Raw genomic sequence first — 25,924 nt, 5'->3', positions numbered from 1 at the left:
TTTTTTTTTTTTTTTTTTTACGTGGAAATTGCTCGGTGATTGATTCTTGGCTACCCTTCGGTCGGAAGTGAGAGCGTGGTTTCGTTGTTTGTGGATCGCGAAGCATTTAATTTCATTGTTTGCTGGAGTTTGTTTTGGAGATGGCTCGAGCCATTTATTCTATTCTTATGTTCTTCTGCTGATATTTGTTAAGAGGAAAATTAAGATGCGTTTCAGAATAGATTGTAGATAGTTGTGATTTTATTGTGAATTGTGATGGTTTTGAAAAAAATTTGTTTTTTCTCATTTAGATTCACAGATTATATTCTTCTATAATCATATTGCGTTTTCCAAATTTCTGTTTTAACATCTTTCTCGATCTGAGTATTTGCATCAATTATTACTTATTATTAAATTAGTTTATATTAATTTTGTTTTTTTTTGATATTAACAAATCACTATAATTCATCACCTAACCTAACCTAACCTAAATCTATATAAAAACATTTATATTCATTGCATTCTCTTTATTGATAAAACATAAACATGTGTCATCGCGAAATGAAATGAAACGAATGATTGATCTGTTGAAGTCGTTTCAAAAATTCGAAGGGAAAAAATGAAATGATTATGAAAAAATTCGTTCAAATTTTCTCACAGAAGAAAGAATTTCCTTGAATTTGTTCGAAACAAATGCAACTTTTCCCATTACTTTATCTTCCACCGAGGAACCTGCCATTCGTTTGTTCCCTTAACACGCATCGACGTCTGTTTATCGACAGTCGGTCGTCATTTAAGCACGGGATGGGTTCAAAGCGCGAGATCAATGCGAGCGGGCATAAAGGCAGACTCGAAAGACAAATATATGCGTGAAACGTGCACGCATCGACGGGTTCAGACGCTTCGAAATACGCGGATAGTTCTATTCGTACACTTCGAGTCTCGGTTCATGGTTCGTAAAAGAGGGCACGGAGACGTGTGCACGTTGATCTTTGACGTTTATAAATCGGTTCTTCCCGAGAATACCGTCCGCAGTCTTCGATATATAGATAGATTCGTGCCTTTTCTTCTTGGAAATTTATGTTTCGGGAGATTTGACTTAGAATATTACAAAATGGTTATTATAAAACTCGATGAAGAGATTAAAGATAATAATAATATTTTCGAGCTTTATTCATATTATTTATATTCATTACAAAATTAGAGAAATGGAATTGAAATAAAAAAATCTGTTTCACTTTGGAATAATTATAACATGTGTATTCTGTAGATTTTTTAACATTTATATTTTCCATAAATATCCATAATATTGTTTAATTATGATATAAGAGAGGTAAATTGTCTCGAAAGTGTTATAAAAGATTGCAAATGAACTTGGGTTTTTTCAGAAGAATTATCATTGTACGGAACAAGAATTTTCTTTTCCTTCTAGGAGAAAAAATAAGTGAAACGAAACAGATATACCTAACCTAACCTAATTTAATTCTTTCAATTCTACTTTGACGATAAATTTAAATGATTATAAATAAAACTGTAGAAATGGGATTGAAATAAAAATAATTATAATATATGCACTCTGTAGATTTTTAATTATTTTCCATAAATACATAAATATCCATTAAAAGATGACCTTTAGACTTTCATTTCAGAAGATTTATCATTGTACAGAAAAATTGCTGTTAAAAATTTCCTTCTAGGAGAAAGAAATAAATGAAACAGATATTCCTAACCTAACCTAATTTAATTCTTTCTACTTTGACGATAAATTTAAATGGTTATAAATAAAACTATAGAAATGGGATTGAAATAAAACTAATTATAATATATGCACTCTGTAAATTTTTAATTATTTTCCATAAATGCATAAATATCCATTAAAAGATGACTCTTAGACTTTCATTTCAGAAGATTTATTATTGTACAGAAAAATTGCTGTTAAAAATTTCCTTTTAGGAAAAAAGAATAAATGAAATGAAACAGATATCCCTAACCTAACCTAATTTAATTCTTCCAATTCTTAAATGATAAATTTAAATGATTATAAATAAAACTACAGAAATGGAATTGAAATAAAAAGCTAAATAATTATAACATGTGCCTTCTGTAGATTTTTAATATCTCATAAATATCTATTATCTAATTATAATATAAGAGATGCAAATTATTATAAAATGACCCTTAGACTTTCATTTCAGAAGATTTATCATTGTACAGAATAAAAATTGCTGTTAAAAATTTCCTTTTAGTAAAAAAGAATAAATGAAACGAAACAGATATTCCTAACCTAACCTTTCCAATTCTACTAAGAAATAACTATAACCAGTACCAAATATTTGATGAATATTAAAAATTTTGTTCGAAAAAGGATTCGAAAAAATTAAATTTTGAAAAATTTTAAATTTCTTTAACAGAATTTTCCAACGATTAATCCTTCGAAACGAGAAAGCAACCACTCTTGGCTTCGAAGAATGTAGAGAGCCCAGCCCTTTGAGCTGGCCCAATCGAAGAACACTCTGTTTGGAAGTTTTCTACTCCGCCCCGTACAAGCGGCCGATCTGCAATTCGAAAGTTGTCCAAGTTTGTATGCATGTCAACGAAGCCGCGAACACGGTATCCGAGAGAGCGGTTTCGCCCGCCCGTGATCGCATTTCGAGCAACTATCGCGCACACCGGAAGCGGAGGGAGCGCTCTCTGCCCTTCAGCTCGCGAACCACAAACGGCCGCGAATGGATTCGAGCCGCTTTTGTCGCCGTGCTCGACCCAACTTTTCTCCTTCCCCCTTTTTCGATGTTTCACCCGTTTTCTTTTTTCTTTCTTTCTTTCTTTTTTTTTTTTTTTTACGGAAAGGCCGACGAATTTTTGCACGAATTCTCGAATATCGTGGCTACGATAGCTCGTGAAAAAATTTGACCCCTCGAATATTTTAAACCATCACGATGACACTCGAGAGAATCTAAAATTCTTCTGTACGAATTTCGATCGACGTGTACATTTATATTCATAATTACGCGAAGAAGTTTATAAATCACTCTCAGTTATTGATTTAATTATCATCATTTCTGGTTGAGATATTTGAACTCGAGTGTTTAAGCGAATCGAATTAACCTTCTTCAAAATATTTAAGAAGCGATAAAAAAAAAAGAAAGAAAGAAAGAGAAAGAGAGAAATATCGTTGAAAAGTCTACGAAGATGTCCAAATGAATATCAAGATTATACAGAATATAAATCTTGAAAGGGAAGATTATATTAAAGTTCTTCTCTTTTTCTTTTTTTCCATTATTTATAAAACAAGATGACAAAATTAAAAGTATCAAGAAGATCAACGTTTCGATATTATTTACATGGGCGGACAGAGTCGAGAGGAAGTTCAATTTCAAGAAGAAAGGGGAGGGGAGGGGGGATAGTAGAAAAATCCAACTCGTTAGCCCATAAACGCTTTCCGATCTGGCAGCTGCGACCCGCTGTTAGGATCGATTTCTACAACTTCCGGGATTATTGCCACGGCTATTCGGACGCTTTATTGTTTCTCGATGATCCCAAGAGTTTTGCGCCAGCAGTCCCTTAGAGCTTGATGCAACGTTTGTACCGTATCAAACGTGGCGTCGTCGAAGCGACGACTTTTACGAGTTCGATATCCTCCCAATGATGATTGTTATCGGCTTGTACCTCTCCCTGTTCACCCCGAGAATCAATTGGGAAACACGATTGGAATAGTGTCGGCGTAGTTTAACATCCTTCGATGATAATTTTTATCGTTTTGCACTTTTCTTTCCAGTTTTCAAGATTAATTGAGAAACACGATTGAAATAGTGTTTGATTTGAATGGGGAAGAATTTGATTTGATTTGATGGAGGAAGAAGAAAAGGAGAAATCTATTAATTATCTATGTGATTATTAATTTATTTAATTCATCGATTTAACATCCTCCAATAAAAATTATCATTTTATATTCTTCTTTCTTTTCAGTAAAATTAATTGAGAAACACAATTGAAATAATTTAATATTCTCTAATGATAATTTTTATTTTATACTTTTCTTTCCAGTCAAAATTAATTGAGAAACACAGAATTGAAATAGTTGATGTAGTTCAACATCCTCCAATGATTTTTATCATTTTTATCATTTGTTTTTCCAGTCAAAATTAATTTAGAAACATAATTGATATAGTTTAACATCATCCAATAATAATTTTTATCATTTTGCACTTTTTTTCCAATTTTCAAAATTAATTGAGAAATACGATTGAAATAGTGTCTGATTTGAATGGAGGAAGAAGAAAAGAAGATTTTATTATACGTGATGTTAATTTATTTAATCTATCGATTGTTTAACACACTCCAATGATAATTTTTATCATTTTCCCCTCTTCTTTCCAGTCAAAATAAATTGAGAAACACAATTGAAAGTCTAGTGTCTAATCTAAATGGAAGAAGAAGAAAAGAAGAACTCTATTAATTATCTATATGGATCTATATGGATTTATTTATTTAATCTATCGATCGTTCACTGATATTCACTAACATTCTCTAATGAATTATTAATGAATAATTTTTATCATCCTGCATTTTTATTTTCAATTTTCAAAATTAATTGAGAGACACAATTGAAATAGTATTAATATAATGTTTGATCTGAATGGAGGAAGAAAAAAAGGAGGACTTTACTATAGATGATGATTAATTTATTTAATTTAATGACTGTTCACTGATGTTGTTCAACATTCTCTAATGATAATTTTTATTTTGCATTTTTCTTTTTAGTCAAAATTAATTGAGAAACACAATTGAAATAGTGTCTGAACTAAATAAAGAAGAACTCTATTAATTATCTATGTGATTAATTTATGTAATCCATCAATCATTTACTATTCTTCAACATCCTCTAATGATAATTTTTATCATTTTGCATTTTTTTTCCAGTTTTCAAAATTAATTGAGAAACACAATTCAAATATTGTCTGATCTAAATGGAGGAAAAAAAAAAGGAGAACTCTATTAATTATCTATGTGATTAATTTATTTAATTCATCGATCATTTAACGTCCTCCAATAATTTATATCATTTTCTTTCTAGTCAAAATTAATTGAGAAACACAATTCAAATATTGTCTGATCTAAATGGAAGAAGAAAAAAAAGGAGAACTCTATTAATTATCTATGTGATTAATTTATTTAATCATTTAACACCCTCCAATGATAATTTTTATCGTTTCACACTTCCCTTTCCATTTAAAAATTAATTGACAAAAATAATTGAAATAGTGTCTAGATGAAAGATCCCACGAAATGCGATAAGTAATTTATTAAATCTATCAATACTTTTCAATCTATCAATATTCTTCAATTTATTAACATCCTGTAACATCGTCTCTTTCTTTATTCTAGCCAAAGAAGAATAGATAATCTAAAGAATTGTAGGAAAGAGAACTCCTTACACATTGTTCGACTTATTAGATCTATTAATCGATGTTGTTCGATACACTTGAGCGATAATTCTTATCGATTTCAACTCGTCTTTCCTCTCCAGCCAAGAATCAGTTAAGACACGCGATAGAAGAAGAAATAGTAGACGTGATATCTGATGTAAGCAATGGATTGTAAGAGGATTGAAAGTGCGATACATTGATCTACGTTGTTAAAACCTAATAAAGTTAAATCATCGAGGAGAAGAAAAATCATCTATTTAAATGTATTAAATAATCTTCTTGAAAATCTTCTTGAAAATTAATTAGAATAATGACGTATCTCGTCGACGATACGACACAGAAACGATATTTATATTCATATATATAATTCCTATATTCACACAAAATTAATATGATTATATATAATTATATTACATAAATTCGATTATATTATTAAAATTTTCTTCTTTACTGCAAAACGATATCGCAATAGGCACTTGGCCTAAATTTTAAACGTAACAATGACCAAAATGATGTGAGTATATCAATGAATTTTAATATTAAAATATCTACTCGAATCAGAGAAAATTCGTTTCCTAATTTTTATCCAATTTAAAATTCTCTGGAGACAACTATAAATATTAACTCAAACTATATTTATTTTTTAAACGCGTAGCAATTTAATTCCAAACTTCTTTTTTAAACATTATTACAAAAAAGATGAAAGCTTCCCTCGTTACAATAAAAATCTGAAACATACAATTGGAAAAGATATCGTGTCTTTCTTCATCCCTCCCTAAAAATCCTAAAAACCAATCCAAAAAACATAATCAGAATAATCAGAATAAACGAATCGTATTATCTGAATTCCAATAATTAAAGAATTAAGAAAAGACAGAGACAAAGAGAGAGAGAGAGAGAGAAAGAATGATGTTGTTCGATTTGTTCGATGATCGATCGATCGATCTCGCCTCGATGTAAAATCGTATTCGTATAAAGGTTAATTTGCGGGGATAAAACGGTAGAAGGAGGAGGAGGAGGCGCATCCTCTCTTAACACGGAGGGAAAGATGAGTTGGCAAGAATTTTATCCATAGGTTATTACGGGAACACGTTCTCTCGTGCTGTCGTGCCGGAAGGGGGGAGGGGGGAGAAGGGGCAAGAGGGGGGGTTGATGAGAATGTTGATTAAATGTTTCAGCGAAGTTTCGCCGGGGAACCACTCCAATTACACGGAAGTTCCATCGGCGGACACACAGTGGCTGTAAGTGAATCCCGACGGTCTCGAATCGAAAGTGATACCGTAATTGAAAAAGAAACGAACGTAAGGGATGTGTGTGTATGTGTGTGGAACCCAATCCGAATATTAATTTCACGCGTGTGAAATTCTTCTGAAAATTTTTATTATTTATTATTACAGAACAGTTTACAGAACAAAGTATACTGTTCCTTCTATATTCACAAATATTCACAAGACAAATATTCATTAGACGCGAATTTCTTCGTACATAATAAATCGTCGTCGTTATTAATAGACCTAATAAATAATTTTAAAGTCGTTTAAAATCTTCGAAACCGTCCTCCATTTGACCCAGAAACCTCTGTTTCGCGTGTCACGACGAGGGAGATCGATGGAGGAAACAGAATTTAACCGGATGGATTTATTATTATTTTTAAGGTGATGGTAAATTTTAAAGGTGGAAGAAAAGAGAGAGAGTGGAGGAAGCATATAATGCGATAAATAATCCGCGATAAATTATTTGCAGAAGGGGTGAACGGACGGGAAACGAGCGTCCCCGTGTTTTTTCTTTTTTTTTTTTCTCTCTCTCGATACGATCGCATAAATAAATCACCAGGATCGCGCTGAGACAGCTCATTCCCTGTCCTTCCCCCGCTGCAATCTACGAGTAATGACAACGGCGTTATCGACAGGCAAGATAACCACGGGCAAGAGTAGCCCGTGGCACGAAAATTGCCCGATGAAAAAACGCCTCGTCCTCTTTGCGTACGCATACGATCCTACCCCCTTCCTCTCCCTTCCCTTCCTCCCTCCCCCTCCATTCAGGATTTATTTTTGTTCGCCATCGTAATCCTTTCGAAACAATTTTTTGATGGGTTTACAGATAAGCTTGACAATTTGTTTCACAGTTTTGCGGCAAGTTATTTCGAAAAGTTTCCCTTTGAACAAAAATTCCCATTAACGCCGTTACCCAAGAACGCGTGCGTTCGATCGTGAGATTACGAGATGGGGGGGAAGGGGGGTCGTTTTTTTTTTAAATCTCCCTCTTAACTTCTTGTTTGACTTTTTTCTTTTTTACGTGGATGCTCGTAAAGATGAAAAGACGAAAATGTTTCGAAAAGTGAGAGCTCGATTTCGATCATCGTTTTATATCATCGAACGAGGTTTCGATAGGTAATTCATGGTCCCGTAAAATGCATTTCGTGCCCACGAATCTCTTAATAAATCTCGGGGCTGTGTAATTTCGTAATGCGTTTAAAAAATAATTCATCGCAGTTTCGGGAACGAGGAACGTTTGTGTTAACCAACGGCAACGCTTTTCTTTCCCCGTTGGGAAAAAATTGTCGTTGATTTTTTTTACGTTTTTACGCTTCTCGATTCCCAATTTTTATTTACGTTCGTTTATAATTAGTCGCGCGATCCCGGGAACAAAATATTCGAATAAACGAAACGAGCATTCGAGCATTCGAGCGACAGCGAAGAAAAGGGAAAAAAGGAAAATTGGAAAAATATCGAGAAATAAAGCAATTTTGAATAATGAAAGAATTTAAAAAACGAAAATTCCAAAAAAAAAAAATGTTCGACGTGCAACAACTTTTGATAGGCTTAAACGATTTAATAGCTAAAAAACGTGAAAAAAAAAAAAAAAAGAATCAAATTGTCCGCAAAACGAAAAATGCTGCTATAAAGTTTGAAAAATTCCACGGGAATTAAAAATTTGTAAATATTCCAAATCGAAAATGCACATCTAACCTACTTTCTAAAAAAAAAAAGAAAAATCGAAAAATTTCGAAACGAAATTGTAGGAAATTTGAAAAATAAAATCTCAAGAAAATCGATGGATACGAAAAGAAAAATAGGAGAGAGAGAGAGAAAAAAAGAACTACAACATATTAATTATGATTATAATATAACTTTTGATAGGCTTAAACAATTTAATAGCTAAAAAACGTGCAAAAAAAAAAAAAAAGAATCAAATTGTCCACTGAACGAAAAGTGCTGCTATAAAGTTTGAAAAATTCCACGGGAATTAAAAATTTGTAAATATTCCAAATCGAAAATGCACATCTAACCTACTTTCTAAAAAAAGAAAAATCGAAAAATTTCGAAACGAAATCGTAGGAAATTTGAAAAATAAAATCTCAAGGAAATCGATGGATACGAAGAGAAAAATAGGGGGAGAGAGAGAGAAAAAAAGAACTACAACTGTATTAATTATAATCATAATATAATGTTTGATAAGCTTAAACGATTTAATAGCTAAAAAACGTAAGAAAAAGGAAAAAAAGAATCAAATTGTCCGCAGAATGAAAAGTGCTGCTTTTGAAAAATTCCATGGGAATTAAAAATTTGTAAATTCCAAATTGAAAATGCCTATTTTCTAAAAAAAAAATCGAAAAATTTCGAAACGAAATTTGAAAAAAATTGGAAAAATTAAAATCTCAAGAAAATCGATGGATACGAAGAGAAAAATAGGGGGAGAGAGAGAAAAAAAAAGAACTACAATTATATTAATTATAATTATAATATAACTTTTGATAGGTTTAAACGATTTAATAGCTCAAAAACGTAAGAAAAAAAAATCAAATTGTCCGCAGAACGAAAAGTGCTGCTATAAAGTTTGAAAAATTCCACGGGAATTAAAAATTTGTAAATATTCCAAATCGAAAATGCACAACTAACCTACTTTCTAAAAAAAAAAAATCGAAAAATTTCGAAACAAAATTTGAAAAAATTGGAAAAATTAAAATCTCAAGAAAATCGATGGATACGAAGAAAAAAATAGGGAGAGAAAAAAAAAAGAACTACAACTATATTAATTATAATATTCCCTTCTGGACCAACTCCATTGCTCCTTTCTTTCTTTCTTTCTTTCTTTCTCTCCTTTTTTTTTTCTCTCTTTTCATCGCCATAATGGGCGCGACAGACGAAGCGTATTTATCTCCGGCGTTAAGAGAAATCGGCCATGTCAAGTCGAGTATTCCCATTTTAACGAGAGATTCCGTTAAAGTCACGGCCACTCGATAATTCTGACGGGGTTGAGATTCGAGGCACGTGGATTAATAACGCGCCACGGAGGAACCAAGTCTATGAGACTTGGTTCCTTAAACCCATTCTCACCCCCTCCCCCCTTTCCCTCCTCCTCTTCCTTTCTCCTTTTTTCCCCTCTCTCTCTCTCTCTCTCTCTCTCTCTCCCCATTTCCGCGCGCAACTTATTAACAACGATCCGATCGAGCGTGAAGCAGAAATTCCGGAGAGTTACGATGAATGAGTTATAATTGACGAGCAGCGACGGTTCGCTCGAGAGCGAGTCGATTGTTATACAGGGCGGTCCGCTGAAAAATTTTAGGTCTCATCCGAAGGTTGAATGAATAATCGATCTATGAAATAATTTTAATTTCTCGCCTCTTTAATTATCCAGCATATCCAGAACGATTCGTCCGATCAATAGGGTGATCAGGGATTAATTATACATTTAAAATTTACCCGTGGATCGAAGCTATCTTCTCGTAGACGATCTTCATCAGATTCAGAATCGAACGAACGATTTTGCCACGCCATTATTATTTCTTTATTATCGAGAGACAAGGATTATAAATATATCCAATATCATTTCCAAAATTCATCTACAAAATCGTAATAGATAGCTCCTATTATTATTCTAGCATGATCGAAAGATCGTCCAACGAGGGAAAAATAAAAATCCCTGGAAAATAAATTTCCCTTCCCTCTTCCTCTTCGAGAATATCGCAAACACTCGTGATATTCGAAATTTCCCTTCTCACCGCGATAAACATAAAGCCTCTTCCCACGACACGATAAACGGAGGAGGGGGAAGGAAGAAAGAAAGAAAGAAAGAGAAAAAAAGGAAAACGTTGGACGCGTTGTTAGGCGGACACGATCAACGGCAGCCGGCTGTTTGTATTGTCTAATAGCCGGATGGCGTGCAAGGGGTGAGTTTCACCCCCTTCCTGTCGAACGGCCGCCCGCCACCATCTCGTTCTCGGACATGGTTTATTGATTCCTCCGCTTGCGTAAATACGCACGCCACTCCGTGACAGTGGTGGTGGTGGTAGTGGTCCCCGTTAACGACGCCCACGAGGGCGTCGCGACGCGTACACGCGCGGCGGGCTGCGGCTAACGGCCACGGAATTATCGTACACGATCGCTTCTTCCACCACGTGGGCCGACCCCACGCTTTTTTCCACGCTTTCGTTGCGATCCTACGCGTGTGACCCCTGCGTACGAAAGGACAAAGCTGCCACTCTTTTAAGGGGAGGAGGGGAGGAGAGTAATGTTTTAGTTCTTCCTCTACCTTATTGTTATGCCAACGTTTTATCGTCGGTATACTTGGTCTTGGTCGGACCAGCAGTAACATTTTATCTTTATTTCGTTCGTCCATTCTTGGAGTTGTTCTCTTGGTCCATCCTAGACTCTGTTATTATATATCAACGTTTTATTTCCTCGGTCTATGAGCGGTACTATGTACTGTAATTATGCTAAGTTTATTTTTCTTCTTATTGTATTTTTCGTTTATCCTCGGTTTCTATCAGGCAAGATATTCTATTAGGATATAAAGGGTGTCCCAAAATTAACGCAAGATTTGAATTAAATATAGAAGAGAGTTTTTAGATATTTATTTTTTATATATAATTGTGGTTGAATTTCGTTGATGCAGCGTTTAATTTCCTCTTTTAATGCACGTGTGGTTGTGGGATTGTCGACGTAGACCTTTCACTTCGAATAACCCCATAAGAAGAAATCTAATGGTGTTAAATCGCACGATCTAGGAGGCCAATTCTGATCACCGAAACGAGAGAGTACACGACCAGGAAATGTCTCGTGCGGTGATTGAATCGTTTCATCGGCTGTATGGCACGTGGCATCGTCTTGTTGAAACCACATATCGGCCACGTCAATATCATCCAATTTCGGCAGAAAGAACTGCGTTATCGTGTCGCGATATCGAGCACCATTAACGGTTGCTGCTTGACCAGCCTCGTTCTCGAAAAAGTACGGTCCGATGACGCCTCCTGGCCAAAATCCGCACCAAACAGTGACACGTTGTGGGTGCGTTTGTTTCTCGCTAATCACACGTGGCTTCTCCGAACCCCAAACACGACAATTTTGGCGATCAACAAAGCCATCGAGGTGAAAATGTGTTTCACACCCAAACTTTCATTATTTTTAAAATATCGTTCAATAACGAAGACACGTTGTTGTATAACGCTCCATTTCTATTAACCCTAAACTCTCAGCTGTCAAACAGTTCTTTGTTCAGGCTTGCCAACAACTTGCAAAAATGGCGGCAAATTCAAATCTTGCGTTAATTTTGGGACACCCTATATTATATTGGGATCGTTATAGTTTCAAATCACACTCTCTATTATATTAGATACGAGAGATTTTTTGTTTAAATTAAAATTTAGAATTAACGAGGAATTAGGGAAAATTCGGACTCGTTGATCAATCGTATTCGACGTAATTCAATATTAAATGGGATATTTATCTTTGCAAATCTCTTTCCCCCCCGCCGCGAATACTGTTTACGTAGCTATAGATAATTATTTCGCGGTATTATTCGCAGGAGGGGGGAGGGGATATAGGGGAGAGGGGACAAAACGTTCAAATATAATTATACGTAGCAATCTGTCGTGGATTACGCTTTGAACTTAATTCCGGTAAATATTAATTGATCAGTGATGTTATAAAATAATGTACATATGTCGTCGATAATTATATTGCAATTTCGTCAACAACGTTTACCAGATTCGAGTCAAATTATTCACAATCAATTATTAACGATTCATTTATCGCATTTATCTCGGTCAAGTTTTAATGAAATCGCTATTATTAATCGAATAAAATTGTTAAAAACGTTCAATCCGATCCGGAATTATAATCCTGTTGCAAGGATAATCGGAAAAATCTTTGAAAAATGTTAAACCAATTAAATTCTACCAACTTTCCAACTTTCCGACCCTTCGTGAAACGCAAGTTTTTAAAAACATTTTTAAAATATTTCATCATATACATATACAAACTCGTTTCACGAATTTAACGCGAAACATCTCGAAAAACGAGTCGAGTCTTCTCGAAAAACTTCATTTCTGGTAAATCTTCTCCATTTTGACCGGTTAATCCGTGGAAGCCGTCGAATCTATCCTGAAACGAGTGTGCACGATCGTTTGAGTTGGATTACGCGGAGCGCGCGCACACATGTTCCCCGACACGTGGCTAAAGCCAGCGAGCTTAAACTTAGGTGGCAGCCAATCACGGCTGGTGAACCACCACAAAGCCTCGGCCTTGTGCTCGAATTAAATTTTAAGCGAGCGAGTAAAGGCCACAGTTATCGCGACCGATCCTCGCCTTGATGGGCCCGATTCGGGCGATGAAAACAAGTGGAAAAAAAGAAATTAACTCCCCCCTCTCAATGATCGAAGATACGAAAGTAATTCAATTTTTAAATCGAAATTATTTTCTCGTGAAAATTTATTTTCGAGAAATTTTATTTCCAGAGATCGATATAATTTTTTGATTCGATTTAAATTAAGGAATTGTTATCGATCTTTTAAATATTTCGCCAACGAAATTTTCGAATCGAAATTAATAATATTTCAACTTTTTGTAACTTCGTGGAATTCACAGTTTTTTCTCCTGCATTTGGCCTATTCTTATTTTTAACTAATAATAAATAATACAAATAATGATAATTCTCGAGCAAAACCTCTCCTCTTAAAAAAAAAGATCTCTAATTTCAGGGAAGAGAAATTCATTGACCCTCGAAGGAGAAGATTATCTCCTCTTTCAAGGCCGATAAATTTGTATTCCAACTTTTTCCAACGGCTTGGCCGATCTGAATTTGTCAAAAAAGGGGGGAGAAACGGAGAGTGGCGTTTTGCTTGAAGGAGCAAAGGTACAGGGGGGTGGAGGGCGTTATCGGGGGAGGGAAACTCGCGGGAAGAAATAATCCAGTAACAGAATCGTGAATCTCTGACTTCTAGGGACTCCATCGTGCAAACTTTTGCACGGGAGTTTACGATGTTATCGAAAGTTTCGGGATCCGGATACGAAACGGAATGTTGAACCACGTCGATCAACCAACCGGCCAGACATTCCGCTTTTCCGCCAAGTTGATGCGATTCGAGCTTTCTACCTTCTCTTAAGGGATACTAATTTTTAATTTTCATCAAGTCATCATCACGCTACAATATAAAAATTGTCGCAAATGATCTATTTATATTATTCAACAAATTTCCTCAATTATTTATAATTATTTATATATTATTTATATATTTATATATATCGATGCATAAAAGTTGAAAGTAACGATTTACAAAAAAATATAGATTTAATTATGGAGGAATAAGCGTTCAATTCTTTTCACTCCAAGCAACTTTCTTCAAATATATTTTATGTAGAGTTAAAAATTTAAAATTTGCGAAAAAAGATAAGATAAAATTTTTAATCACAAATGTTTAGTTTTAATTTTGTGAAGGATGAAATTAATTAAGTGAATTTTTGAAATTGAAATTACGAGAAAGTGATGGATAATTGAGATTCTTGGAGGAGCAGAGTGGTGGTTTACGTACTGTTGCAGTTGGTAACATTGTGAAAAAGTGATTGCCGTGCCAAATTTTCTCAATTATTTATATTTATTTATATATTATTTATATACTTATCGATGCATAAAAGTTGAAAGTAACGATTTACAAAAAAATATAGATTTAATTATGGAGGAATAAGCGTTCAATTCTTTTCACTCCAAGCAACTTTCTTCAAATATATTTTATGTAGAGTTAAAAATTTAAAATTTGCGAAAAAAGATAAGATAAAATTTTTAATCACAAATGTTTAGTTTTAATTTTGTGAAGGATGAAATTAATTAAGTGAATTTTTGAAATTGAAATTACGAGAAAGTGATGGATAATTGAGATTCTTGGAGGAGCAGAGTGGTGGTTTACGTACTGTTGCAGTACGTATTGTATGCAGTTGGTAACATTGTGGAAAAGTGATTGCCGTGCTCGCGAGAATCTCGCACGTTCGATACATAATTCGCTGGGTTTCCTGCCCGGAGCAGCATTCCGGATGGTTGAACTCTATCTCGATATTGTATCGATGCGGCTTATGCATTACCTTCCTTCCTGCCTCCCACGATTTACAATAAACAGGAATATTTTACCAGGGAATGGCGAAGGAGCCCGATGAAATCCCGATGGAAACTCGTCGAACCGAGCTACTTTCCAACAATTGATGCGCATCGATTGTTAATAAAGAAACGATATTTCAAATGCATAATTGCTTCAATAATGATGAACGGTCGGCAGAATTAATTTCGTTCTTCTTTTACAAATTTATTTCATCAAAAAGAGAAAAATTATCAAACGATGCGATACGAATTTATTAAAATTGTAAATATTGAATTATTTATGAAAAAAAAAAGAAATTAAAAATAATAACGTATCGATGACGTATCGAGGAAAAGGGGAGAAGGAAGAAAAGGATATCGTATGAAAAGGATACGTTGCTGAAATAAGGGGCGAATTATTTTTAATTTTAATCCGTAAAGCGAAATTCGCGAAGCATTTAATGCAGAGATACGCAATAATTTGCACGGCTGCGTGCACCGTTCCAATCGAACTCTATCTCTCTCTCTCTCTCTCTCTACTCCCTTCCTCCCCTCTCTCTCACTCGGGGCGAAATGCAGCACGATTATATCCTTCGAGGGAAATTGTTGCTGAAATGATTTAGAGTAAGGCGCAATGGAGCGCGCACCAACTATTCTTGGCGATTATTCAATTCCTCGAATTCCCCCTCCCCACCAGCGCGAGGAACTTTTCGTGTTTTAAGAACGAGATTCTAAACGTTTTAACACTTATCGTTATCGTGAACAATCGTATCTGATAAACTCGCGAAGAAGTCGCGTGTTAAGTCGCATAAGTCGCCTCCCCGATTCGTTCCTGACACGACTTTACCTAACCGTGTAATACAATAATTATATTTATAAGTTAGAATTTAGAATTTAGATCAAGTTTGTCAGATAGAAATAACGGCAATTGAAAAACAATATTTTTTGTCCGGTTATAATTAATGTAATTTTTATTTTTTTACTTTAGTAATACAAACTTTGAAGTAGCGAAAGTTGGGCGCCTGGCGTCGAGCAACCACATAGTACTATTATTACGTCACTCGTTTGATTTACTCTCTCTTCCTTTAGAAGACACTACACGCGTTTTGAAAATAAATATAATACTTGGAACGTATAATACTCGTAATATTTTCAATATAATTCTGCATTCGATATAAATTCCTATTACCAATTCTAACCTCCTTAATTAACAAATTACACTCGATCAATAGCAATCATGTTAACATCAATGCTAATCTCACAATGGAACGGAAAATACTCTCTCTCTCTTCTTCGTGTTCCTTCACACTTTTCTCAGCGTGGAAAATTTAGCTGCGAGATTTTATTTTGCCAATAGAGGGGACCGCAGCAACTGGGAGAGGGGAGGAATGGGGAGGAGGGGACGCGGCGTACACACGCGTTTCCAGAATTCGGTAACTCGATGCCGTGGCCGCAAGCGGCGCTGTAACGCCGCCAACCTATCGCGTTACAAAGGCACTCCGTACGCGGAATCGAAATAATTCGAATAGTTTCGCGCGGCGCAACGCGCAAATATGCACGATACAACTGCGGAATCGATTCTCTGCCTCCGCCCTCCCTCCCTCCCTCCCTCCCCCCCTCCGGATCCGAATTTCCACCGTTTGTTTTTCGGGCGAAAAATGACCGGTTCGCATACCGTTCCTCCCTTCCCTCCCCTCCCCTCTCTCTAGTTGTGTTGTGCTCCCTGTGATAAATATCAGGCGAAACTTTCGCAATTGTCCGGATCTATCGGCTGATTGGTCCGATTACGCGAGCGTTTCTCTCCTTTTTTTTTTTTTTTTTTTTTTTTTTCCCCATCTCTATACGTTTCCAACTCTATCCTTCATTTCCAAACGGGATTTAGATTCCTGTGCAGGGGGCTATTTCCAGGGGGGAAAGATTGCATTACATACAATGGGAAAATACAATGGGATTATTTCAGTTTCAGAGCAAGTTTTTGATTGTTGATTTTTTTTTTGAGTAATTTAAAACGGGTTCGTTCCATTTCTTAATTTCTTCAATTCTAATTCGCGTGTTCATTCTGAGGATACTCGGTTCTCTACAGTGATTCTCAACTCTAGCGATTTGCAAGGGAAGAGCAAGCGTATATATATAAAGGATGTCCCAAAATTAACGCAAGATTTGAATTAAATATAAAAGAGAGTTTTTAGTCTTTAGATATTTATTTTTTAAGGGAATCATAAAGTACACAGGATAGAGTTATTTATGCAATAACATATGTATATATATATATGTATGTATGTATGTATATATATATAAAGAGTGTCCCAAAATTAACGCAAGATTTGAATTAAATATAAAAGAGAGTTTTTAGTCTTTAAGTATTTATTTTTTAAGTGAATCATAAAATACACGGGATAGAGTTATTTATGGAATAAGATATGTATATATATATATAAAGGGTGTCCCAAAATTAACGCAAGATTTGAATTAAATATAAAAGAGAATTTCTTTAGGTATTTATTTTTTAAGCGAATCATAAAGTACATAGGATAGAGTTATTTATGGAATAACACATCAGGCACATACGCACCCTTTCGTCCAAATTTTTCATCACCTTTCTGCATAATTGTCTGCTGAATTTCGTCGATGCAGGGTTTAATTTCTTCTTGTAATGCACGTGAGGTTGTGGGATTGTCGACATAGACCTTTGATTTCAAATAACCCCATAAGAAGAAATCTAATGGTGTTAAATCACACGATCTAGGGGGCCAATTCTGATCACCGAAACGAGAGAGTACACGATCAGGAAATGTCTCGTGCGGTAATTGAATCGTTTTATCGGCTGTATGGCATGTGGCATCGTCTTGTTGAAACCACATATCGGCTACATCAATATCATCCAATTTCGGCAGAAAGAACTGCGTTATCGTGTCGCGATATCGAGCACCATTAACAGTTGCTGCTTGACCAGCCTCGTTCTCGAAAAAGTACGGTCCGATGACGCCTCCTGGCCAAAATTCGCACTAAACAGTGACACGTTGTGAGTGCGTTTATTTTTCGCAAATCGCACGTGGGTTTTCCGAACCCCAAACACGGCAATTTTGGCGATCAACAAAGCCATCGAGGTGAAAATGTGCTTCATACCCAAACTTTCATTATTTTTAAAATATCGTTCAATAATGAAGACACGTTGTTGTATAACGCTCCATTTTTATTAATCCTAAACTCTCAGCTGTCAACCTGTTCTTTTTTTCAGGCTTGCCAACAACTTGATGCAAAAATGGCGGCAAATTCAAATCTTGCCCTTTAATTTTGGGACACCCTTTACGTAATCAGGAAAGGAACGAAAAGAATTATTATTCGTAGGTTTAGCGCCTAGTGTAACCCGTTTAAAAACTTGATCTGGCCATGATTTGAAACGAGATTTAAAACGAGAGTTAAAGATTAAACGTTTTCCAAATGGAATCGCGCGATATTCCCGCGCAAAAATCCGCTCGTTCTCGCGCGCTGCATTATTGACGGTTGTAAGCCGACCAAAGGGATCTGGCCGTGCTCTTTAAAGTGTTAACAAATTGAACAACATGGAATTTTGTTCCAAGCCGCCCCCGTTGTCTGTTCGCCCGGTTATTTCTGGTTGGCTGATGCCGAATCTTTGACTTTGGGAACTCATTTGCCCGTACCATTTGCCCTCCCCCCCTCGAAATCCTCGATCCCTGGATCAATATTGATCGATGGAACGATGGAAAAAATTCGTTCGATGATCTGAGCAACATGGCCAGTTCGAAAGAATATCATCTATGAGAGGATATTTACAGACCTATCTTGATGAGTCTATTTTTTGAAATAAAAGTTTTTGCAAAAGGTGTAAAATATAAGATGAAGAAAATCAAGAGGGAATCGTCTGTTCCCAATTCGTTCGATGATCTGAACAGCATGGCCAGTTCGAAAGAGTATCATCTATGAAAGGATATCTACGTCGATGAGTCTATTTTTTGAAATAAAAGTTTTTGCAAAAGATGTAAAATATAAGACGAAGAAAATCAAGAGGGAATCGTCTGTTCCCAATTTTCTGGGTGAAATTATCGATGCACCCGTTCGCACCCTCTTCTCACCCTCTCTCTCAATGATGGCGCGCACTCGTGACGTCGCCAAGTGTGTGCACGTAATACGATACTAAATTACATTCACCGCCATTGTCGAGGCATTATCCACTTAGCATGTACGTCTTCGCGACAGCGTCAGAAGAGCAGCAACGATACAACTTCCTTGCTGCTTAATCCCTATCGATACACCGTCATCGAGGAGAACACTCGAGGCAGCGATAAGACGCTTCCTACGATTTTTTTTTAAAATTTCTCCCCTCCGAGAACATACACAACAATTTTAAGATCGCGAGACTTAAAATCGAAGGGATGAAGGGAAAAGAAGTTGGAGTTTTTAAACACGACACGTCAGTTGTTCAAGCGAGTAACTGTCTCTATGCAAATTTGAAGACGGTTTTCTCCCGGTTTCGCGGCTTTGTTATCGCGTTCCAAAGTTCGGGAGAGAAAGTGGGAGAGATAGGAAGAATCTATTAACGAGGTCGAGGGGGGTCGTCCCCCGATGGGATCCTAATTAAAAAACTCCCCCCTTTTCTCCACCTTCGACGAGGCTAATTTTGCCTCGAGTTTTATTATACAAAACTCTCGCCGGCGCAACTCGTTACAAAACCTCGTAACTAACCATTCGGGATCATCCGAAATTGCGGCGAAAGTTGGAACTCGCAAGGCGCCGCAATACTCCGACGAATATCTAATAATAAATACTAAAATTATCTCGCGAATATCGCGGGATTCGTAACGCCGCACTTTCGTACGACGAGATAATTTTCGAAGGAATTAAATAAGGAAAGGAACAATTTCGTTATCCTCGATTAAAATTAAATTTTCATCGATTGTATTATTCGATATTCGTTGTACGAAATTTTAAGGATCACGGGTATCGCGTGTCTCGAATGCCTTTGTCAGGAAGAGTAGTTCCGTTTCTTCACGCGAGTGTCGCTAGTCGAACGTTTATCCAACGTTAGCCAACTTCACTCTGAACCACGTTGTTATTATTGTATCTCGAGAGTTGGCATTTTCTTGTCGTTTATTTATACAAGGAAAGATTATTTCGTTCTTGTGTGTTTCTCGCGCGTGATAAACAAAGATGTGAGACCGAAAGAAGCATTTTTCATATATTATATTGGGTTGGCAACTAAGTAATTGCGGATTTTACTCATCGATATGATCACTCGTAATCGATTCGGATCATCACAGTACAACTCGTGAGATTGCAGAGAAGCTTCATGTATCACATACATGTATTGAAAACCACTTAAAACAACTTGGCTATGTTCAAAAACTCGAAACATGGGTTTCTCACGAACTGAAAGAAAAGCATTTAACGCAACGCATTAACAGCTGCGATTTGCTAAAGAAACGTAATGAAAATGATCCATTTTTAAAACGACTGATAATTGGCGATGAAAAATGGGTTGTTTACAACAATATCAAGCGGAAAAGATCGTGGAGCAGGCCACGTGAACCAGCTCGAACAACATCAAAAGCTGGTATTCATCGAAAGAAGGTTTTGTTATCAGTTTGGTGGGATTACAAAGGAATTGTCTATTTTGAACTCTTACCACCCAACCGAACGATCAATTCTGTTGTCTACATTGAACAACTAACGAAATTAAACAATGCAGTTGAAGAAAAGCGGCCCGAATTGACAAATCGAAAAGATATTGTATTCCATCATGACGATGCAAGGCCACACACATCTTTGGTCACTCGGCAAAAATTATTGGAGCTTGGTTGGGATGTTTTGCCACATCCACTATATAGTCCTGACTTTGCATCTGATTACTTTTTGTTTCGATCTTTACAAAACTCCTTGAATGGTAAAAATTTCAATAATGATGATGATATCAAATCGTACCTGATTCAGTTTTTTGCTAATAAAAACCACAAGTTTTATGAACGTGGGATTATGATGCTGCCTGAAAGATGGCAAAAGTCATTGATCAAAATGGGCAACACATTCCAGAATAAAGTTATTTAATTCCGTGAAAAAATTGTCTTTGATTTTCTAAAAAAAATCCGCAATTACTTAATTGCCAACCCAATACTTTTTTTATTATCGAAAAGGTAAGAACGCTACGTGGAGAAAGTGTATATAACGCCAGTTTCGAAGACGCTGACGAGGACAAAATAAAGGCATCGATCGAAGAAGAACAAATATAACAAATATAAAATAACTCGAGAAATCGCCACGAGATTGTGTTCGAATTCGATTATTTATGAAACTATTTCCAATGTTTCGTGAGGAAGAGACGAAAATTATTCCATTTCCATAATATATATCGTCCTTATTCGTCTCTCCAAGAAAAAAGAAAAAAAAATCTCTTCTCCTCGAAATTCAATTTCTTCGAATTTCTACAGATTCTAAAGATTCCCGAAGCGGCTAAAGATAATTCGTCGCGATGATTTTTCTTCGATAACACGTTCGATAACGCGCCTCGATCTTTTTTGCCCCCCCTTTCCTACGTGACATACGCGCACACGGCCGATCATAATTCGTTTACCAGAGATGTTGAAAAGGATGGGAAGCGAATTCACCGTGTACTAGCCTTTGAGGAGAATTTCGCGTTGCCCTTCTCTCTCTCTCTCTCTCTCTCCCACCTTCCCTCCCTCTGCCTCGCCGCTCTCGTCGGCCATTTTCCATGGGTCGAGGAGAGAGAGAGAGAGAGAGGAAGGAGGAAAGGAACGAAGAAACGCTCGACGCTAATGGAGAACGTTCGAACGTGGCCGGGAAAATAAGCAGCGGAGAGATCCTTGCGGCAGGATGCTTTTGCATTGAAACGTGGCCGTTCTTTTTTTTTTTTCTTCCTATCTTTTCCTCTCGCTCCCCCTCCCCTCCTCCCCTCCTTCTTTCCTCGTTCGACGAAAACTCTAGGCAAAATCGACACTGAGCGATGTGAAAGCTCGCGAGAACGCGCAAAGAGGCGAGCGTTTCTAACCTTTCTGCCTCGCCTCTGTTCCCCCAAATTTCTACTCTCCCCTCCCACGATCGCTCCTTTAAAGCCAAAACCGATGCGCTCCAAGTGCCGTTCGTCGATGAAAGGCAGACATCTTCTTTCCACTTCGGGTTCTTTTTTTCCTTTTTTTTGAAACCAGTTTCCAGTCCTTTCCTTGCTTGTAAATGGATGGTAAACGTGTCCTCCTACGAACGTTGTTACAAGGATTCGTGACTTGTATGTAATAGGATCAATTTATCTTCTTATCGAGATGAAATGTTGTTATGCATGTTTGAATGTCGAGTATTGTGGAAAATGAGGTGGAAACGTTAGGAATTTTCTGTGTAATTATTTACAGAATTGTATACAACGTACAGGTAAATCGTTGTTCGATCATGATGAATTTTTAACGTCGCTTAATTTAGATCAGTTTTGGAATCAGGAAAAGCGAAACCATTAAATCAGCAGTTTAACAGAGTTTTCTTATTCAATTCGGAATTGAACACAAATTAATCAACGTTGAACAAATTTCTGATTGATTCAATTTCGTTATCGATCGAGGTTATATTCAACCTAACCTAAATTATTAACAAAGACTTCGCACTTTCGTGATATTCGTGATATTTACAATATTTATTTTTGGCTGATCGATTCAAGTATCGTATTATTGCTTCAAAATTTAATTACCAGGAAGAATCACGCGATAATTCTTTCTCTTACGATTCAAGTTCAAGGTTAACCAAACGAAAGAACAGTTCGACTCTCAACGTGTATATATAACGATATTGGCCTTAAACGAGTCTCTTCCCTCTTCCTCGCGTATACCTTTCGTCAAAGACACTCAAGAGAGAAAGAGAGGCGTTTACAATGGAATTTAGAAGAAAAGGAATTCGGGTCGATATCGTTCGTGGACGCGTTCGTTAGAAACTTGGCGAGCAACGAGGATCTGTTAAGTTGGAAGAACGTTGGAACGCTTAAAAGCCCGTTATACAAAGAAAATATTCAATTTCACGTCTTTTGTAGGATTTCATTATCGAGGTCTCGTGGAAATATCAAAAGTATTTTCCTTTTCCTTCATCCCTCCCCTCCAACCGTTCCGCGGAATGCTTGAAATCTTTCGGCGCAAACGTGAAACGTTAAACATCCGAACGGGAAAAAAGACTCTCGATCTAATTTACATTTTCAATTTCGCTCCACGCTTTCTTAAACCTCGCGATGCTAATTGAAACTAAGCTAATGTTGCGTTGCAGCTGTGTGTAACGCGATTATAAGAACATTAGCGCGTAATGGACGATTGGAACTGGAACTGCGTCTCTGTTTAGATACAGGAATTTCTTAAATTGGGATTGGAATTGTTAAGGATAATTTTGTCTCGTGTACAACGAAACGTGATACAATGGATCACGTGTGGAGAAATTTTTTTTGAAAATTCCAATATTATTTTCTTTTCTTTTTTTTTTTTTTTTGGATGGAACTTTGTCTAATAAAATTTAAAGATTTTTATTATAAATATAGATGATAATAGATGAGTTTCTTGAAATATTAATAAGATAGTGTATTTTTACAGTTCTCAATTTTAGTTCTCAATCATTTTATAAAAATTGTTTACGAAAAATTCCTGATATTCCTATTTTTGAACTTTTAAACTATAAAATTGAACTTTGTGCGGTAAAATTAAACGAAATTGAGACAGAAATTCACAAAATAGATTTAGTAAATTTAACTTTTCATAAATCTAAAGATTAGATAAAAAATAATATTTTACTAGCTTTAATAAATTCTTAAAATTCAAATATTCCAATTATTTGAAGAAACAACTCACGTATCGTTTCTCAATCCATTTTATAAAAATCCTTTACAAAAAAATTCCTGAACTTTTAAACTATACCATTGAACTTTGTGCAGTAAAGTTTTAAGAATTTTATTACGCTGTTGTAAAAATTATTTCCAAACGAAATTGTGACAGAAATATTAATAAAATAGTGTAAATTCAATTTTTCATAAAATTTAAAGATTACATAAAAAATAATATTTTACTAGCTTTAATAAATTCTTAAAATTCAAATATTCCAATTACTTAAAGAAACAACTCACGTTTCTCAATCCATTTTATAAAAATCCTTTACAAAAAATTCCTGAACTTTTAAACTACACTATCGAACTTTGTGCAGTAAAATAATAAAATTTCCAAACGTGAAATAAAAATTCTAGAAATTTTTTATTACACTCCCATTATATTCTATATTTATACAAATTTTCAAAATGGATGAATTTGAAATATTATGAAATATTATTAAAATTCTATAAATTCAAATTAAATTAAACTTAAGGATTCCGAAATAATATTTCATTAATCGTAAAACAAACTCCTTATAATTCAAACAATTTCGTCTCTCAACCGATCTCACGAAAATCCTCAAACCATCGAGCCTTCCCTTAAAAACTATAATTCTCCACCGAAATGGGGAGAAAAAAATCTCAACTTCGATTCCTGTCTTCTATCCCTCTCCTTATTCCCCTCAAATTATTGAAAAATAAGAATACGATACACGAATCGAACAGAGGAATAATCTCATGAGAAGAATATATTAATAATAATTTTTCACGAAGCATTCGAAGCTACGACGAAAGTAATTGCTTCGCTTATATATATTATAAACTCCTATAAACTGATTGAGTTTCAATTCGAGTTTCAATAATGCTTGATTAACTCGATTTTTAATTCGTTTCTTTAATAACGCGTGGTTTGTCTCCACGGCCAGAAGACGAAATGAAAATCGTGAAAAGCGATGGAGCGATCGAAGAAGGCGCGAGTGAGAAAATCTGTATCGTACATTCGTTCTCGTTTTTCCTGCCCCGCTCCTCGAAAAGAAGGAGTGGGGGAGGCGTGGAAAGAGTTTTTCACCGGGAATATTAGTCTCCTTGGGAGAGGAGGAAGAGAGAAGGGGTGTGGAGAAATGAAGAGGAAGTTCGGCACGAGGGTGAAGTGGTTCCGCGAAAATTATTGGATTTCTCGAGGGTTGCCGCCACCACGCGGTGTATCTCTCCGTGGAAATGGCGGCCACGAGTTTTCTTTTTTTTTTTTTTTTTTTTTTTTGGATACCGCGAAACGTGCAATTTCGGTAGGTGCAGTTCTGCAGAGCGGTTTGAATTTTTACATTTTTCGGTCTCTCGATCGAAACTTTCTTATTTCCAACGTTCTGTTAAGTTCTTTTTTTTTTTTAACGCGATCGCGAGCCGTTTCGATTCGATCGCGAAAGAAAAATGAGAAAAATATATCGTGAGATGTATATCGATACGATGCACTACTGGCGGATTCGTGCAATTCATTCTTCTGAGTTTAGCGAGGGGAATGAGTCTTGATTTTCGAGGATAAATTTTTGTATAAATTTTAAACGCGTGGTCCACGATTTGTTAGACTTTATATATCTTTCTATATGTGGAGATAAGTGATAAATAAAGTAGTAAATGAATATTGAATTAATTAAGATCAGCTTTAGCATTTTTGAACAAAATATGCAAGAGTATCTTCTCAATACATGTAACAAATCAATTTTAATATTTTTGAATAATGTATCTTTTCAAGATTTGATAATAAAGATATAGATATCGATGCTAATTCGCATTGGAAGCCTGATACAATATATAATTTCTTTTATTAGTGATAAATAAAGCAATGTACTAAATTAATTAAGATCAGCTTTAGCATTTTTGAATAAAATATTTCATAAAACAATTTCTTCTCAAGGTGTAACGAAAACATAGATATCGATGCTAATAATAAAGCAATGTACTAAATTAATTAAGATCAGCTTCAGCATTTTTGAATAAAGTATGCAAAAATATCTTCTCAAGATATGCAATGAAGACATAAATATCAATGATAATTTGTATTAAAAGTAAATTTAAACTTTAGAATTTTTAACATAGAATTTTCCTTATTAATGATAAATAAAACAATATATTAAATTAATTAAGATCAGCTTTAATATTTTTGAACAATGTATCTTTTCAAGATATGTAACAAAGACATAGATATCGATGCTAATTCGTGTTAGAAGTAAATTTAAACATAGAATTTTTCTTATTAATGATAAATAAAACAATATATTAAATTAATTAAGATTAGTATTTTGAATAAAATATCTTCTCAAGA

General features: G+C 35.4%; 1 protein-coding gene across 4 annotated transcripts in view; it reads right to left on the bottom strand.

Moving 5' to 3' along the window:
* LOC100577283 overlaps nucleotides 1-25,924 on the bottom strand; it is a 400,113-nt gene that overhangs the window by 47,525 nt on the left and 326,664 nt on the right. The window lies entirely within an intron of this gene.

The sequence above is a fragment of the Apis mellifera genome, linkage group LG8, assembly GCF_003254395.2.
Source record: "Apis mellifera strain DH4 linkage group LG8, Amel_HAv3.1, whole genome shotgun sequence".
Classification (NCBI taxonomy): Eukaryota; Metazoa; Arthropoda; class Insecta; order Hymenoptera; family Apidae; genus Apis; species Apis mellifera.
This window is presented reverse-complemented; position numbering and strand designations above follow the sequence as displayed.